This window comes from Nyctereutes procyonoides, unplaced genomic scaffold, assembly GCF_905146905.1.
Source record: "Nyctereutes procyonoides isolate TBG_1078 unplaced genomic scaffold, NYPRO_anot_genome, whole genome shotgun sequence".
In the NCBI taxonomy this organism is placed as follows: domain Eukaryota; kingdom Metazoa; phylum Chordata; class Mammalia; order Carnivora; family Canidae; genus Nyctereutes; species Nyctereutes procyonoides.
This window is the reverse complement of record NW_026575155.1, coordinates 755,615-775,466: the sequence shown is the minus strand read 5'-3', so window position 1 is coordinate 775,466 and position 19,852 is coordinate 755,615. Positions and strand designations below refer to the sequence as shown.

The window sequence follows — 19,852 nt, the reverse complement described above, 5'->3', positions numbered from 1 at the left end:
TTGGCAGAAAGTAAAAAGGAACTTTCATTTTTACTATTTATATTTTTATTGTTTGATTTTTTTTTAAATGAGCATATATAGAGAACAGTGGAAATGATACACTTAGAAAAGTTTTTACTGTGGTGACAAGGGTTTACTTAACTAAGGTAAAATACTTTGGCCACTTAAAGCAAAGGTATACTTGATGGTTCTGTGAACATGGCTCCCTAGAGTTCCACTTGCATGGGTGGACCTCATTCAAGTAAGCTACCAGGGGTCTTGCTACTTAGACCAGCCCTGTCCCTCTCTTCACACTCAGGTGCTTTCTCCTGCCATTCTGGGGAGTCATATGCTAGCACCATTCTCTGCCTTCTAGAACAGTGCACAGCCCTGTGTCTCCCCCACCACCTAGATCCAATCTTCCTCTTATCCATGTCAGATTTCTAGTTCTCCCATCTAGGGATTACTCTCAGTATCACATAAAGACTTTCCATGCAACAGAACTGGCAATGGTAAACAGCAGCATGTAAAGCTGACCGTTTGGGGGCGCCTGGGTGGCTCACTCAGTTAAGTATCTGAGTCGATTTCTGCTGAGCTCATAATCTCAAGAGTCCTGAGATCAACCCCCACAACCTTCTCAATGCCGGTCATGGAGCCTGCTTAAGATTCTCCCTCTCCCTCTGCCCCTCCCTGCTTGTGCTTGCTCTCTCAATAAATAAATAAATAGAGCAGCCCAGGTGGCTCAGGGGTTTAGCACCTGCCTTAGGCTCAGGACCTGATCCTGGAGACTGGGGATCGAGTCCCGTGTCAGGCTCCCTGCACGGAGTCTGCTTCTCCCTCTGCCTGTGTCTCTGCCTCCCTCTCTCTGTGTCTCTCTCTGTGTCATGAATAAATGAATAAAATCTTAAATACATAAATAAATAAACAAACAAACAAACAAATGAGTTTACTGCTTGTGTAATTCTTTTGAACAAAGGGGGGAAACATTTAAACATATATACAATCAGAATATACATCAGAAGGATTACCACAAAAAGTTCTAGACAAAAAGAATTAGACAAAAAGTTCTCTACACTCTCAAAGAAATTAAAGAGGTAGATAGAAACTACATGCAAAGAAGATTTTTATGAGAAGGGATATGAAATTAAAGAGGAAATAAGAAAGGTGGTGAACATAAACTGCTAGAGTCCACAAAAGAAATAAAAGTTAACAAAATAAACATCACAGAGATAAAAAAGATATAGAAACATAAAATATAATAACCAATTTTTGAAAAGTATTGGAAACATGAAAGTCTTATAAAAATCCAGAAACTTCAATGGTAAAGGACAAAGAAATAAAGGTAATTAGAAAGACAGATATGGAAGAGAGATCACATAAATGCAAGCTTGACCAATGAAGGAAGTCAAATAAATGGATCCAAAGATAATGTTCAAATATTAAATAGAACACATTTCTGAAATAAAGGGAGATTGGAATCTGGGGCTCAAAGGGGCATACCATTTTCCAGGGAAAAATAATTCACCGCAGTCATCAACATGACATATCCTTTGTGAGGCTGCTTACCTTTAAGAATAAAAATAGAATTATATGAGCATTCAGTCAGAAAAAGCAATTCACCTACCAAGGAGAAAAATCACAATGGCCTCAGATTTCTTCACAGCCACACTTGGTACCAAATAAATTTTGAGGCAAGAAGTTTATAAATAGCCCTTCTTGAAGAAAACTACTTGATGATAAATTCTCATCAAACAAGTACTGTAATCAAAAGAATTGAGAAAGAAAGAATTAATGGCATAAAAGTATTTGTAATTTGCACTGAACTGATTAAAATATAGAAGGCTGAAAATTATGCTAATGCATAAACATTGAAACATATAAGTAAGCATATAGCCTAGAAAAAATGGGCAAGGGCGAGGAAAGGGGATCCAGAGAAATATGCTGACTTCCTAATCTTTCACATCAGGAGTTAAAAGGCATTATTTATTCCTGATATTCCAAGTTTCCTTCTGATATTTTCCTTCTGTCTGAAGAGATTCCTTTAGCAATTCTTTAGCAGTAATGTAAGGTTGGTTTAATAGTAGGAAAAAAATGTGAGCCATCATATATTAAAAGACCAAAAATAGATCATGTCAAAAATGAATGACATGATCATTTCAACAGATGCAGGGAAAAAGTATTTTACAAATTTTGACATCCAATTGTGATGTGAATATGACAAACTAGAAATAAAATGGAGGGATTCGTGGGTGGCTCAGCGGTTTAGTGCCTGCCTTTAGCCCAGGGTATGATCCTGGAGTCCCGGGATCAGTCCCACATCGGGCTCCCTACGTGGAGCCTGCTTCTCCTTCTGCCTGTATCTCTGCCTCTCTCTCTTTCTCTGTGTGTGTCTCTCATGAATAAATAAATAAAATCTTTATAAAAAAAGAAATAAAATGGAACCTCTTCACTCTGATAAAACTCCATCTATATAAACCCTGGAGACAGAAAACTACTAAGTAGAAATTTTGAAAGACTATAGAAATAGAGAAATATGCTGTGTTAATCAAAATGCAACACTGTTAAAATAAGATACCAATTCTCCTCAAATTGATCTATACATTTGACATAATTCCAAAATGTGGATTTTTTGTAGAAACTATAAGCAGATTCTAAAATTCATATAGAAATGCAAAACACCTAAAAAGCCAAATAAAATAAAAGGTTGGAAGTCTTTCAAAAAAGAAAAACAAAATTAGAAGTCTTTGTTTTTAAAGATTTAACTTTATTTTAGAGAGAGAAAGAACACAAGTGTAAGAGGCAGAGGGAGAGGAGAGAGAATCTCAAGTAGACTCTGTGTTGGGCAGAGCCTGGTATTAGGCTCAATCTCACCATCCAATCCAAAACCATGAGTCAGATGCCTAATCAACTGGGGCACCAGGCACCCTAAAATTGGAAGTCTCAACTCCTGATTAGTATGGCGTATACACTTAGACTCAGTATAAATTTATAGTAATCAAGTGAGTCTGGTATTGACATACAAAAATATGGAACAAAGTAGTGAGCCCAGAAATGGACCTACACATATGTAGCTGATTACCAAAAAAGGTACCAACATGTTTCAGGCTGGAACGGATATTCTTTTTGAAAAACTGTGCCAGAAATTTGGATATTCACATACAAAAACAAAAGAGGGAATGTCAACTTCCTCTTTACACCATATCCAAAATGTAGCTCAAAAAGACCTAAATGTAAGAGTTAATTTTTGTTTAACTTGGAGAAGAAACATGGGAGAAAAAAAATTTTTACTTCTAGTTACACTAAATTTCTAGAAAAACAAGCCGTTAAAACAAAAAAGTGATAAATTGGACTTCAAAAATTAAAAAGCTTATTCTTCAAAATATACTGTTAAAAAGATAAAAAGGCAAGTCATAGACTGGGATAAAATATTTGCAAAACATATAGCTGATAAAGTGTTTGTCTGGAGAACATATAAAGGACTCTTATGACTCAGTAAGACAAACAATCCAATTAAAAAATTGGGAAAATTTTTTGAAAAGACACTTCATCAAATAAAATAGATAAATGTAAGTAAGCATATACAAAGATGCTCAATATCATTAGTCACTAGGGAAATGCATATTAAAACCACAAACCACAAACGTGCCTAAGAATAAAAAAAAAACTAATTTACAATACCAAATCCTGGTGAGAATGTGGAGCAAGTGGTTCACTTATATGCTGTGGGTAGAAATATAAAGTGGTACAACCACATGAGAAACAGTTTAGCAGTTTCTTATTAAGTGAAATATATTCTTACCATAGAACTCAGCAATCTCACTTCTAATTTACCCAAGAGAAATGGTAACATATGCCCAAAGATATGCGTTTGAAAGTTCACAACTAATTTTTCTCATTAACAACCAAAAATTTGCAAACAACCTAAATGTCCATCAAATGGTGAATATAAACAAATTTGTTGTATGTCCATATAATGGAATACCAAATGGAAAAGTTCAAACACAAAAAGACTGCATATTATATGGCTCTATTTATACAGAATTCTAGAAAGGGCAAAACCACAATGACAGAAAAGCCATTTAGCGGTTGACAGGGGCTAGACATAGGAAGAAGCAAGAAAGGAGGCAGAAGGGAACTTTCTGGAGTGATAAGTTCTATGTCATGATTGTACGGCTAATTACCCAAAACTAATATAAACTAAGTTTTTGTGTCATTATACAAAAATACAACTTACAAAGCTGCATTTTTATGTAACTACACAAAATAGAACTGTATACATTTGTCGAAACTCAGAATTGCCAACTTAAAATTGTCAAATCTGTTGTATATACATTTACTTCATTAAAAGTGATATTTTTTTAAAGCAGGACACTAGAAAGAAGGTCATATATCCCAGAACAAAAATTCCATAATAAAAGTCTAATCTCATAGGTAGGATGCTTTTTATTCTTCATAGGTGATTACTATAAACTTGAGAAACCCATAGGAATCATCCAAAAACTAGCAGAAATAATATGAGACTTCAGTAGGTGACTGATTATGAAAGTAATACATAAGGATATGGAGCTTTACTATATATGTAAATAGTATAGAAAACTCTTAACAGAGGAAAACATGACCTTTGAAAATTCAGAAATATACAAATTGATGGTTGCCAGAGGGGAGGCGGATCAGAGGGTGGGCATAATGGGGGAACAGGAATAGGAGATGCAGGCTTCCAGTGATGGAATGAGTAAGCTACAAGGATAAAAGGTACAGCGCAGGGAATATAGTCAATGATATTGCAATAACATTGTGTGCTGACAGATGGTAGTTATGTTTGTGGTGAGTACAGTATAACAACATAAGGAAGTTGAATCACTATGTGGTACACCTGAAACTAGTGTAACATTGTGTGTCAACTATCTTCAATAAAAATTACTTTTAATTCACAAATTTATAAAACACATATGCAACACCTTTGGAGAAAGTTCAAGTCACTCCTAAGGAAAAAAGGGGGGAAAAAAAGAAAAAGAAAATGGGTAACTATAAAGGTATATTCTGTTCTTCGTTAGGAAAATTTTGAACTGAAAGTCTTTTTTTCCTCCTAAATTGAACTATAAGTTAATTACAGTTTCAATCAATAGAATATACTCTAGAAATAGTACCAAATAGGCATTCTCACTTTGAATATGATCAATAAGTTACTTTAAAAATCACTGGAGAAAAGACAAAGTATTTAATAAATGATATTGGGATAACTTTTAAGCTTTAGGAAAATATGTTTACATGCAGACCTTACTCCCTAAGTACAATAAATTCTATTTACATCAAAGATTTATATGCTAAAAATAAAACCATAAAGTTTAGAAGAAAATATGAGGGTTTTTTTTATTATCCTACAGTTGGGAAGATCTACTTAAGATTACATAAAATTCAAAATTCAGTGAGATAAAAACTAATAAATCTGACTACATAAAACTTCTAACTATCTTCAATGCAAAATTTTACTGTAACTAAGTTCAAATGATAAATTACAAACTGGATAAAAACAAATGGGCAACACAAATGACAAAGGGCTGCTTTCCTTAAAATTAAAATTGCTCTTATAAATTAATAAATAGATAGCCAACCAATATAAAATATGGCAAAGAACACAGAGAATAAAGGTAAAAAGAAGTGCTAATGGCCTATAAAGTGAAAAGATGCTCAACTTCACTTATAATTAAAGAAATTAGTATTAAATAGGAATGAGGTGCTATTTTTCAGGTAGACAAAAAGTCAAAATTGTGTTACTATTCGCCATGTCCACTGTAGCTTCCTAATGTGGTGAGAACTGGGACATAGAGCTTTATAACTACAGGGCAGCAGAGGTTGCCTTTTATGAGAATAATTAGTCACTGAGTGCCAGTTTGGCTCCTGTCCCACCCAAATGGTATGAGATACAGAGAGTATGTAGCCCTGGGCACCTTCAACCAGAGAACTCCAGGTTCAACTCCAAGAGGCATAAAGGAGGCACTGGGAAACTCAATCCTCCATTTTTTTTTTTTTTTTGATCCTCACTTTAATCAAGCTCTGTTGTGGTCGTCCTCAAACTTTAGTGATCATCAGAATCACCTGGAGGGCCTGTTTAAACACAGAAGAGTGCTGGACACTGCCATGAGAATTCATGATTCAGTAAGTCTAGGGTGGGACCCAAAACCTTGCATTTGTAACAAGTTCCTAGGTAGCAATGCTGCTTCTGGGCCAGGGACCACACTTTGGAACCTGTGGTCTAGGCACTGCCTACCCTTTGCCCTGTTTGCTGTTTCAGCAGCTAACTGAAATAAAAGCAAAATCGATTAGAGTCCTATTGCCAATCTTCAAAGCCAGACCAGCCCTCTGTGGTTTGGCTTGGCTTACCTATTGGTAAAGACATGGATAATAAAATCCTTTCCAACAGTGCCAGTGAGAGAATAAACATATGCAACCCTTCTCCATTTGGCAATATTTCTCAAAATTCACATGCATAGATTTTTGGCCCAGGAATTCCATTTCTAGGTATTTATCCTGCATATATGCTCTCCCCAAAATGCACACAGATTATACACATACAAGGAAAGATGTTTATTGTAGTATATTGATAATAGCTGAAACAAATGTCAGTCAGTTGGGAATTGTTGAAATAAATGAGAATACATATCAAGGGAATGCTTTGCAGCCATTGGGATGAATGTGGTAGACTCATCATACTGAGATGGAAATATGCCTAATATAGTGTATAATTAAGTGCAAAAATAGCAAAATAGTACATGGAGTGTGATCCATTTTTTGTCAAAATTAAAAAGATATATAATATATAAGATATGACAAACAGTATGAATAATGTGACACATATGAAGAAGATATGTTTGATATGTAGGCACAGTGTATGCACGAGTGAGTGTGTGTTTGTGTGTGTGCATGTGTGTGTATGTGTAAGCAAGGTTTCTGAAAAGCCTCTTATAGACTTAGCCTAGGGAAAGGGAGCCTCACAGACAATGATACTGCCTGGCTAGGGGGAAAACATGCATGAGATTGAAAGACATTAATTTTAAAATTTTCCCATTTGAATTATTTTATAATAAGCACATATCCCCTCTTTAATTTATTTAAAACCCAGTTTTAAAAAGTCAATGCAAGAGCAATAACACCTCTAATGCCTTGGTATTAATTTTTATCTATCCATTATAGGTGGTTTCTAGGGCCTCTATTGAGGAACAGGATTTTTGGCCATGGTTTTAATCACTGTGGATAACTGAAATTAGTAAAACAATGCCTCACGGAAAAACTTTAAAAATAAGATAGGAATCAAATAAGGTATATACTACAAACAAATATGGAAACAGTAGGCCTGTACTGCTGTCATGCCCTGTCCTTTGTCCTCATTTTAATTTACTCTCCAATGTCTTGAAGAAAATTTGCCATCATTATATGATTGAAATTACAAATGTTTGTATCAAGTTATCTGCAATTTCTCTGTTGACTTAAAAGCTGCTTCAGCAACCATGAACTGAGTTGGTATGACCCCTGCCTACTTTCTGTGGCCACCATTTCTATGAATACTGGAAATGGCACAACAATGACAGTATATGAGGCCAGTATATGATGACAATACATATGCCAGGATATGCTAAAAAAAAAAAAAAAAAAAAAAACAGAGGACCTAAAATCCTCTTATGGCAAGGGTGTAGCTGAAATTAGCTTTACTTAGGAGAGTAACAGGAAATTACCAACTTGTAAGAGAAATTAATTAATTCTGTTGTGGGCCTGACATTCAAGACTTTCAGGCAGCTAGGTCAAGCTGGCATTTCAATATGCAAACCTACTTGCTCCCAGGGGAGAGAGAGCAGGGCTAGAGGTACAATCCAATCTTGAACTTCTCTTTAGAGTCATGAAAGCTTAAGCCATGACATAAATATTTATATGTTCTGGATTTAAAAAAATCTGAAAAGCCATAAGGGAGCAAATATCCCACATTATTTCTCAACCTGAAAGAATAAAATAAGACTTAGAATGCCAATGAATCACGCATTTTCTCATTGCCCCAAAGTCATATGAGAGGCCCTAACTGCAATCTCTTGGTTACTCCATAAAGAGGCGCTGACAGTCTCCATAAACTTTGTATCCTTTGGTGGAAAATTCTGTAAATGTGGATCATTGACATCAAAACAGACACCAAATGTCATGTATTAAACAATATGAACTAAGAGGTTTCTTTCTTCCTGGAGCCAGCTGTCCTTTCTCCTTGGCAGGCTAAGAACATCATGTCTTACAGGTCATACATAGATCAAGGGTCATGGGACATAACATTTTGGTAGGTTCCTGTCTGATTTTGGTCACTCACTCACTATCCTTCTCTACTCAAGCCACTTTATGTGTTTTCTTTAGTTGCCTTAAGACAGGCTTAAAATCCTCTAACTTTCCTTTTTTTTTTTTTTAATATTCATCCAAGGAGTTAATTTGATTACAGCACTGTCATTGGGGATACATGATATTGCACCTGCAGTTGTGTAAAGAGAACTAGGGTAGAATTGGGAAAGCCACAAAAAAGTTGAACTAAAACAATTTAATAAATAAATAAGTAAGTAAAGGGGGAATCAGAGACTCAAGGAATGCAGTAAGACTTTCTAACGAATCGAATCGTACCACTTAAACTTTTGTGTTTCTGGTCTGGAGCTGAAAGCTCTTCATAGCAATTATCAAATGAATCACCCAAAGATTCTTGCACATCAGCAGGCAGAAGGTCCTGTAATAGTCACCTAATGGAGTGGAAAAACTATACCTCAGAAAAGTTAAGTGATTTACCAAATATTCCAGAATGAGTCACAATTAGAACAGATAATAGTTCTCAATGACACTGATCCAGTCAACATTCCTGGCTGAATAAAGCACCTTTGTTTGTGGGTTTTAACATTGTCACGTTAAGAGAGATTTATTCATCTCCCTATTGACTGCTGTCTTGGTTCTCTTGTCCCTCCTTATTTGTACTCCACAATAATGGAAGTGATGCTTGTAATATTTGAATAGAGTCATATCTGACAGAAAGCTTCTACATTCACAATCTCCTCTAGTTAAGCAAGCCGGTCTCTGCCATCTGCATTCCTTCCATCCTCAAATCAAGCTGACTTGAAGTTGTCAAGATACCATACATGAAATGCTGCAAAAAGAGTGAGATTTCCTTTTAGCCACTGTTTCTACTGAAGATACTCAAGATGCTCCTGCATCCCCACCCCATAACCTCTCTCCACCTGCTCTGTACTCCAGGGAGCTACCTGCTGTGGAGCGTACCACCAAGCTCCCTTGCTTGCCTTCTAGGTTGTCGGTAGGGTTTGGCGGTGGACATTCCCAGCAGGAGAGCAGAGGGTATGCAGAGACAGCCTGGAGTACTTACTTTCCCAGATCTTCCCTTACCCAGTTACAGTTTGGCAATGACTATATTCTTCTATCAAAGGCAGTAGTCTGATCCTAAGTCACTGTTTGTTACTTGCTTCCTCAAGCCCGGGGGTGGTATGCTGCCATTCTGGACCCAGAGAGCTTCACCAGCTTTGTTTTATCATCACCCTTTGTAAATAATTTCTCCATTAGGTCTTTTCAGCAGGTGAGTGACCACATGTGTTTAGAATGAGGAGTTATTTAGGAACACCCTAGAAGCAGGGGTCCTAATTAGAAAGTTGCTGGGATCTTGACTTCATGCTAGAACATGCATGAAGACGATGGTAGCTCAGGGTGGAGAGGAGATAACTGACTTGCAAGATAATTATGAAGGCTGAATGGCTAGGCCAGGCCACTAACTGAGCAGTGGGGAATGTGGGAGGAGTCAAGGTGAAGATAACTTTCAGACTTATAGAAAAATTTACGTTCCTTAAAAAAATCTTTAAGACTATGTGGTGTAATTTGTGATATATTTTTAAAGATAATTTGGCAAAAACACTGTTGTTTATTGTGTCCAGTCCTGGCATCTGGCATGAAACCGATAGTCACCTTCAGGAGGGCCTGCCCAGCAGACTGCAACCTGAGCACACAGGTCGATCTCAGGCGCACTCGTCCCACTACTGCACATGCGTGCTAGCACCGGGGCCTCTCAGGGAGGATGTGGAGCCATGCAAAGCCATGTAGGAGAGCAGAGATCACATACCTCTAGAGCCCACTCTTTTTATGTACAGTGAAGTCAATATCTTTTGACAGTCTGGATACTGAAATTATCCCTCAGTCTAAATATACTGGAATGTGGACAAAAGCATACCACAGTCTAGCATTCATCTGAATGGTGATCAACCCAGTGTTATAATATTTCAGGGAAGTAAGTCAGACTGAAAAAGATAAATATCACATGATCTCATATGTGGAATTTGAAAAAAAAATTATTAGGTCACTGGGTGGCCAAGTGGGTTAAGCATCTGATTTCAGCTCAGGTCATGATCTCAGGGTCCTGGGATCAAGTCCCAGCTGAGGCTTCTCCCTCCCTCTCTCTCTGACCCTCCCTCTTACTCCTGCTCTTTCTCTCTCAAATAAATAAATACAATCTTAAAAAAAATTAAAAATAAAAAAAATCATAGGAACAGATTAGATTTGCAGGCAGGGGGGTGGGTATTGAACAAAGGGGATCAAAAGGTACAAATTTCCAGTTATAACATAAATAAGGTCTGGGGACCAACATGATGACTATAATGAATAATACTATATTGCATATTTGAAAGTTACTAAGATAATAGATCCTAAAAGGATCCCTCTCGTGACAAGGAAAAAAATTTTTAACTCTGCGTGGTGGTGGACATTGGCTAAAGTTACTGTGATGATCATTTCACAATATACATATACATCAAATCCTTAGGTTGTACAATTTAAACTTGTATGAAGTTATATGTCAATTATATCTCAATAAAACCAGGGGGAAAAATACTCATGTTATTGTTGCTTTCTTTCTAGGGCTATGCTGCTATTGGGGGAGGTCATCAAGAGGATATGACTACTGGTTGACCGAACAGCTGGACCCAGGCATCAGTGGCTCCTTGTCCCCTTCCCTGTCCTTGGAATGTTCATTCTGCACATTGTTCACACAGTGGGGACCATTTCAAGGACATGGCCTTGAGAGAGTAATGTGTTCTTGAGACCATCTGGATGGAATAAGTGAATAAACCTCGTTAAGACCTCCATATAAACTTTTCAAGATTTTGGCAGGCAGGTGCAGAGATCTACTTATCTTGCAGATGCCCTGAACAAGTAAGTTCCCTTGCATATTAACCTGCTACCCACTAACCTGGAGTGGTCGGCCTCTTTCTCTTCTTTCTCCTTCACCCTCTAGGGTGTATGGGGGCCAGTTTCAGCTTCACATGGGAAACTCCCAAGGGCGCAAACCAGCAGCAGCCTACCCACACTTCAAATTTCCATTAATTTTAAAAGCACAAAGTGAAAACAAAGGCTTCTTTAAATTTATCATCAGACTACTTCCATATGGTCGAATTTCCTAGGAAAAGGCTTGTAAAACATATACCTATAAATCAGTATAGACCTGGGCAAGGATGAAATCTCAGAGGTCATTAAAAAATACATTATTCTTCCCAGAATATTAATAATCAGATACTATAACCATACTGTAAATGCATTCTAATTTTCTGAAAGATAGAAACTGAACCTTAACAAACATTCATACTTAAATAAAAACAGAGGTTCAAATGACCTTAATATTTCTTTCATGTACAAAATTGGAAACATTTGTTAAAGGGTCTTTATAAGCAAATCCTTTTCTTCAAATAAAATCATGCTAAGTTCAAGGCAGCAGCAACTTTTCTGGAAGTACTCCGGCACAATGAGCCATGTAAAATGTGCATGGAGAAAAAATGAATAATATAGGCAAAAATGTATGTTCGGAGATATTGATGACATTACTCATAAAGGCTAAAAACCACATGCAGTGATATGCAGCAATAGAGAACTGATTCAGTGCATCTCCTTGGGCGCTGACGGGATAGTTCTTTTGTTCAGCCTCATGCAGCCAATCCTGATTTCAGCAGCATAAGTAAAACCCTGGATCAGTGGTACAGTCTACTCTCTTCTCAAGGTGAACGTCTTTCTGGGTTTTTTTTTGTGTTCTTTCCCATCGGCAGCCCTTGATCATGGCCAAGGTTTCCAAACATGGAATTTTGAAAAGAAAAAATTGGTGTCTCTTCCAGAAGGCACTGGACTTTTTATGCAAATTCTCCTCCACCACTACCATCTAATCCTGCATACAAAGAGAAAGGGCAGACTTGAAAAGTGACACAGCCCTTTAAAAGTGACTCAGATTGAAAACATGTGTTTACATTTTCTGTTCTCTCTCAAAATATGGCTAAAATGATGATTAAAACAAAATTCACCTGCAAAAATAAGAGGAGGAAAGGAAACGACACCAATTGAGCTCAGATGCCAAAAAGCAGACGCCACAGCTGTAACAGAGAGAAAAATAGGTTGTAACCACAGGTCAGGAATCAGAAGGACATCTGCCTTCTTAACAGAAGCATCGGACACCAGAAGACAATAAAGTAATGCCTCCCAAACCCTGAGGAAAAAATGACTCCCAACTGGAAACTCTATATTAAGCTACACTCTTATTAGAATATGAAAGTAAAATGAAGATTTTTCCAGAAAGGCAAAATTCTAAAGAATGTTTATTCCCATTAGAGCTTTACTCAGGAAGTCAGAGTAGGTGCTCCCCAAAACCAAGAGAATTTACCAAGATACCAAAACCTGGAAACCTTGGGATCTGTTTAGGATCAGCTACATCATTTGCAGGGTGCAGTGCAAAATGAAAACACAGGGCCCCCTGTTCAAAAATTAATAAGAATTTCAAGATGGTGACAGCAGAGCACTAAACCAAACCGCAGAGCCTTTCTAAGTGTGATTGCACAGGACACAGACCTTATAAAACTGGCCTTGGATCCAATCCAGAAGAGGAAAGAGAATTCCCAAGACGATGGTGAAGAGAGACCCTAGGACAGTGGCCGTACAAGTCCAATCACCAGTCCACACTGGAGCCAGAAAGTGGAGTGTGCTTGATATCTTCAAGGAAAAGAATGAAATATAGAGATTACCCAAAGCATTTTAATGGACTGAGGGGACATTTGCACTTCGGGGGGACAGTAAGTAAAAGAATTAGTGATGGGTACATTTAAAGCAATGTTCCAGACAAATCAGTTACTGGTCAGTGTCAATATTTTATGACAAGCTTGCTACAAGAGCAAAAGCACTGTGCTCTAGAAATTACGAAGACAGACAAACAAGAAACTGAACTTCAAGCAGTTACATAAGCTTTGGGATATACAATCATGAATCGAAGCCAGCCTTGGTACTACAGTAGGACTTGTCTAGGAATTCAAGATGGAGAGTGACCTTCTGGCCAAAAACGGAATAAGGACAAAGGCATTACAGAGTACAAACAATTCTGAATTAGCCTAAGCTTGGACAAACTGAACCCTCTTGGCCAATGATGAGTGCCAGATTTCTCTCTCATTGTCCCCCATAAATTGCCATTCAACACAGATGTGCTAGAAATATATGCTAGTAAACAGTTTCTCTTGGGGATCCTACTAGGACCTGTAAAACAAGCACATTTTGCTTTGTATATATTGATTCCAGGGCATTGATTTTAATTTATTTGCTGTAATTAAACTTGTGTAATTATTGCAAGAAACTTTAATGAAAACGGGCTCAGATATTTCTTTTATGCCAGTGCTCCATGTTGCTCTGGTGTATTGGCAATCTCCTGTAGCTTGATGTTAGGAATTCAGGGTCAAAGTGGCATGCAGGCACAGTTACGAGCAGTTATTTTTCCTTTGAAATTAGCTTGATTACTGTTCTTATACTACATGCTGATTTTCTGAAAGTTCTAACAGTAAAGAAAATCTCAAGGGAGAAACAAAAAATGATCCCAAATCCCACCACTTAGAGGTAAGCACTGGTCACTTTTACCAGTCATCCTGCTGGACATCTCCCTACGTATATGAATACGAAGAGAAGAAGGTGAACATTTTCACACACATGGTAAAATGGCATTTTACTCTTTGATCTGCTTTGTTCACCCAGTGATACAGTAGTCCCTCCATTATGTACGGTTTTGCTTTTCAAGGTTTCAGTAACCTATGGTCAACCAAGATCAGGAAGCAGATGATCCTCCTGACTTATCATCAGAAGGTTAACAGTAGACTAACATCATGTCACAATGCCTATGTCATTCACCTCACTTCATCTCAGCACGTAGGCATTTTATCATTTCACATCAACACAAGCAGAAGGGTGGGTACAGTACAATAAGATATTTTGAGACCTCATTCACATAACTTTTATTGTATTGTTCTAATTGTTCTATTATTAGTTATTGTTGTTAATTTCTTACTGTGCCTAATTTACAAATCAAACTTTACAGGCATGAATGTATGGGGAAAACATAGTATATAGGGTTCAGTACCATCTGTGGTTTCGGGCACCCGCTGGGGGTCATGGATATACCTGTAGATAAAAGGGGACTACTGCATATCATGGGTACTTTACATATCAAAATATTTATTTCCATATTATCATTTTTAATAGCTATATAGTATGCCATCTTATGTATACAATAATTAATTTTAAAAACTGAGGGGCACCGGGGTGATTGCGGAGTGTATTTCCAATTTTGCTTTACTATAAGAAAAAGCTGCAATCACTTGAGCACATATCATCTCATACTTCTCTAATTATCTCCTTAAGATAAATGCCTACAAGTGAGTTTGTTGGCTCAAAAAGAACAACTTGCCAAACTATTCTCCAGAGAATTTTTTAATTCAATTTACACTTCCACTAACAGCCTAAGAATATACAAATGACCAAGAAGCACATGAAAAGATACTCAACATCATTAGCCATCAGGGAAATGCAAATCAAAATCACAATGAGGTATCACCTCACACTCACTAGTATGGCTATAATCAAAGCAACAGACAATAATTGTTGCTGAGACCATGAAGAATTTGGCGCCCTCATACATTACTAGTGGGAATGTAAATTGGTGCAGCCACTTTGGAAAGCAATCTGGCAGTTCCTCAAACAGAGTCATCATAGAACCCAGCAATTTCACTCCTAGGTATGTACCCAAAGAACTGAAATCAAGGACTCAAAACAAATACTTGCATGCTAATGTTCATTGCAGCATTATTTGCAAGAGTCCTAAAGTAGAAACAACCCACATATCCATCCACAGGTGAATGGATAAACAAAATGTGGTCTATCCACTCAATGGAATGTTCTTCATTCATAAAAAGGAACAAAGTTCTGATATATGCTGAAACACAGATGATCCTTGAAAACATTATGAGAATAAGCCAAACACAAAAGGGCAAGTATTGTAGGATTGCATTTACATGAAATATCTAATGGGCAAATTCATAGAGACAGGAAGGAAAGTAGAGAGGCTCAGGAGAGGAGGGAATGGGGACTTTCTGCTCAATGATTACAATTTCTGTTTGGGGTGATGAAAACATTGTAAATAGTGGGGATAGTTGCAAACACTGTAAATGTAATTAATGCCACCAAATTGTGCATTTACGAATGGCCAATATGGGGACACCTGGGTGGCTCAGTAGTTGAGCATCTGCCTTTGGCTCAGGTCGTGATCCTGGGGTCCAGGGATCAAGTCCTGCATTGGGCTCCCTGCAGGGAGCCTGCTTCTTCCTCTGCCTGTGTCTCTGTCTCTGTGTCTCTCATGAATAAATAAAGAAAATTCTTAAAAAATGGCCACAATGGCAAATTTTACATCATGATATATATTTTACCACAATAAAAAAGGTGAAAAAAAAGTTCTTGAGTTAAAAAAAAAAAAGGAATGCAGTATGGATACATGCTACAATATGGGTAAACCTTGAAAACTTTTCACTAAATAAGCAGGCCAGTCACAAAAGACAATATATTGTATGATTCTATGTAAAATGTCCAGAACTGGTAAATTTATAGAGACAGGAAGTAGATTAGTAGTTGCCTAGAGCTAGAGGCCAGGGGTGGTGGTAAGAAGGGGTGAAGAGAGGAGTAACTACCACAGGATATGGAGTTTTTTATGAGGGGGTGAAAATGTTCTAAAATTAATCATGGTAATGGTTGTACAACTCTGTGACTATGTTAAAAAACATCAAAATGTGTAATATTAATAGGTAAATTGTATGGTATGTGGATTATACCTCTAGAAACCCAGAAAATTATTTTTTGTGTATTTTTCTGATGATGAGTTGGACTTTTTTTTCATATTTATTGGACATTTGTGTTTATTCTGTTGTAAATGACTTGCTCGTCTTCTTTGCTCTGTTTTGTTTTTGTTTTTAGTAACGTGAAGATTCAGTTGTAGTCCACATTGACAAGTATTTTTTGTAAGTACATCATGTTTTTGAAGTTGGTGCAAAATACTGCAGATGGCATGCCTCAAGCCAAAAGAGAAGGCCGGTCAGTTCTGAAGGTGCTGACAGCCTAACAGGTTGAATTAATTTCATTTGTAACAGAGTAAACACAACATGGAAGAGTAACACAAAGAGAAGACTCCTTGATTTTTCAGTGCTGTAACTGGTGCTTTACAAATATAATCTCATATAATCCATCACACCCATTTACAAAGAAAGGGGATCAACTTGCTGAGGGTTACACAGCCAGCTGTTGCAACTAGAATTTGAACAGAGTTCTCTCTGCCTACAAAGTGCTACTCCGTCTTAAGTGCCCCCTGAAGAGTATTGATCGCATACACATGACCAATAATAGGAAGCTACGACAATGCCCTTTGTATTTTCTGAGCTCCAGACACCTGGGACTGGAATAATGCTGAGCAGCCACTGGCATTATGAAGTTGGAGCTGTCTGAATATACATTTTGTTCATTTCTCCCTGGGAGGCCATGCGGAGAGATTTATCAACAGAAGCATAAATTCTTCGAGGTCCCTCAAATGTACCTGTGAGGAATGATGCACCTCCTTGGGTCATAAGAATTGCACTTGGACATCTCTGCTCAGCCAAAGTCCTGATTCAGAAGGCAGCAGTAAAAGGTCAGATGTCACAGAAACCTGTAAATGACAAAGTTACAAAAAAAAAAAAAAAAAAAGACAGCCATCGAAAGAGCTCACGAATATCATCTTTGGCAAATTTGAAGATTCCAGAGGCTTATATTACACACCTGTGTCATGATGGATAGTGTCATGCAAGGATCAAATATTCAAAAGACCTCAGAGTTTATCTAGTCAAACCTTTCGCTTTAGAGATGCAGCAGCTGAGATCCTAAGATTTTAATTAACTACTGTACTTAGAAAAATCTCAGTGAGGGAAGATAGAACAATTTCTGCTGACTCCAAACTCCTACTAGATTTGTTGCCCTTCCTCCTCACTCTGAAAAACCTCCAAAGTCAGTTTTCAATGGCAAAATCTCAGTCTCTGAATTTAATATTTTTCAGCTGTCTACCCTGCACTGTGAATTGTTCAACTCTAACTCCCCTTAGCCATGAAGGCTGGGAAAGAATATAATTCTCAGCACTGCTCATGTTTTCAAGTCACATGTCCCCAGGTTGCTAAAAATTTCTAGTCTGTGAAACATGAAATGAAATGCCAGGATGCTATTTTTGATTGACAACGAAAGCAAGGGAGCAGATTTATATCCATTGGCAAAATCTTATGATGACAGTGAGAAATTGCCAGTGATGAGACATAAATGTTACCACATCACATTGACGAAGGTTCCACCTTTCCTATTGATTGAGAGGAGAATGCTTCCCTCTGGCCTCCGGTCTCTAATATTCCAAAATCAGACATTTAATTTTATTTTTAAATTAATCATAAACATAATGGTATTGTTAAGTGTGATTCAGCAAGGAAGAGTAAAAAGAACCACAAAATGGGAAGGAAACACATAATTTTTTTCCCAATCGTTTTCCATTTATAAGCATAAACGGAAATTTTTCCCTTGGAATTTAATCATTTTAACACAATTTAATTAAAAAATACTTCTATGATTGAGAGCGCTTAGAAAATTTATATGAATTAATGTTTCAAGTAGAGAAGATATTACAAAGGATAAAACCTAGTTCAAAAACTATTAATGTGTTTTTTGATCCTTATATACCTTCTAGGACAATAGAATGGATTGCTCCAAAAGAAGAAAGTGTTCATTTAACTTAAAAAATAATACCTCATGTATTTTTATATCAGCCAATCCAGTGCCCCAGTAGCAGACAATTTAAGACAAGTACACTTAAAAAATCAGGAGGGTACTCAAAATGCTGAAGTGTGTGGCATATTCACATAGCAATACAGAATTTTGCTCCACTCTTTGATTAATGAAAGTAATGGTCAGACTTATATAATATGTAACATATTTATATTTTGCATATAATATGTATTTGTTATATTATTAAGTAATATATATTTACATTTAATGATTATTAAATAAGTGAGTATATAATGCAATTGGAAACCATTGGAAAATTCCAAATATACTTCTGCATATATACAGATAGACATATATATGCTAAATTAAATATATATTATGTATACAAATATATATCAAAATAAAATTCATGTATACTGACATTAAGCAAAAAGCTGACACCTTCTCTTTTTCCGATTAATTCATTAATTGGTCATTTGTTTTCACAATCACGTAGATACAAATACAAACAAGATTCTGCACTTAGATGGGCAAGAAATAACCTGCAGTATCATCTTTTAATTTTAACTCCTCTTTTATTGCTCCTCATTTTCTAAGGGATTAGACTCCTTCTGGACTTCAGTGTTTTTATGTTGATTTTTTTTCCCCAGGTTGATTTTGTTTTCCTCTTTTAAGTTGATGCCATTGTTTGCTGACATTAGTGATATGTGATTTACGGCACCATAACCAGCCAACTGAAGAGCGTATTAACTGGAAACTGGGAATGCCAGCAGTAAAAAATGTCAGGATCCACTAAAAATAAAAGTTTTCATACTTGCAGTTTAGTCACCTTTGTTTGGTATAAAAATCTCTTACTTCAGCTCATTGTGAGTTTATTTTCTAGGGATTTGTTTTTGTCTTTGTTCTTAAAGCATAGTGGAGAGAACAATTAGATGTGAAAGTTATTTTTTAAGAACTTTTTTTTTTGTAGCCCATCAAATTTCAGTATACATGGTTAATAACCACTTGAAATTGCTATGCCAGGAGAAACTTTTACCTAATTGCCTGCCAAGGCTCATAAAGCACCTCTATGTCATTGACAATTCATTGGTCTACTGATGCCATAACTCACATTGATATTTTCTGGCTCTCATTTCTCACTCATACTGATGCTCACTTACTTTGATTTTTTTTTTACTTTTATAAAATTAAGAGCTATGCCTCAGCTATACAGATTTTATTAGATTCTATACATTTTCTCCTAAGTGGATGAAATGCACATGCACACACATATGCTTTAGATAGTTGAATATATTCTCCTCCAAGTGGAAATTTTTCATTAAACTGAAAGATTTTGGGACACCTACTTGGCTCAGCTTGTTAAGTGTCTGCCTTCAGCTCAGGTCATGATCTCTGGGTCCTGGGATTGAGTCCTGCATTAGGATTCCTGTTCAGCAAGGAGTCTGCTTTTCTCTCTCCCCCCCCTCCCTCTACCCATTCCCACCACTCATTTTCTCTCTCTCTCTCTCTCCCTCTCTTAAATGAATAAAATCCTTTTAAAAAATTAAAAATAGGGGATCCCTGGGTGGCGCAGCGGTTTGGCGCCTGCCTTTGGCTCAGGGCGCGATCCTGGAGACCCGGGATCGAGTCCCACGTCAGGCTCCCGGTGCATGGAGCCTGCTTCTCCCTCTGCCTATGTCTCTGCCTCTTCTCTCTCTCTCTCTCTGTGACTATCATAAATAAATAAATAAAT

The 19,852-nt window shown here is 37.0% G+C and overlaps 1 protein-coding gene across 15 annotated transcripts in view; it reads right to left on the bottom strand.

Moving 5' to 3' along the window:
* The window catches only part of LOC129502078 (proline-rich protein 18-like), a 440,312-nt gene that overhangs the window by 376,314 nt on the left and 44,146 nt on the right, over positions 1-19,852 (bottom strand). For 9 of the 15 annotated variants that reach the window (XR_008662882.1, XR_008662879.1, XR_008662883.1 and 6 more), the window contains one exon: positions 16,916-17,026. The exons of 3 other annotated variants lie outside the window; for them this stretch is intronic. The gene's annotated coding sequence lies outside the window, so the exon portion shown is untranslated. Of the gene's footprint in view, positions 1-12,332; positions 12,402-12,919; positions 13,015-16,915; positions 17,027-19,852 lie in introns of those variants that run through there. 3 more of the 15 variants (XR_008662890.1, XR_008662893.1, XR_008662889.1) reach the window with 2 other exon arrangements.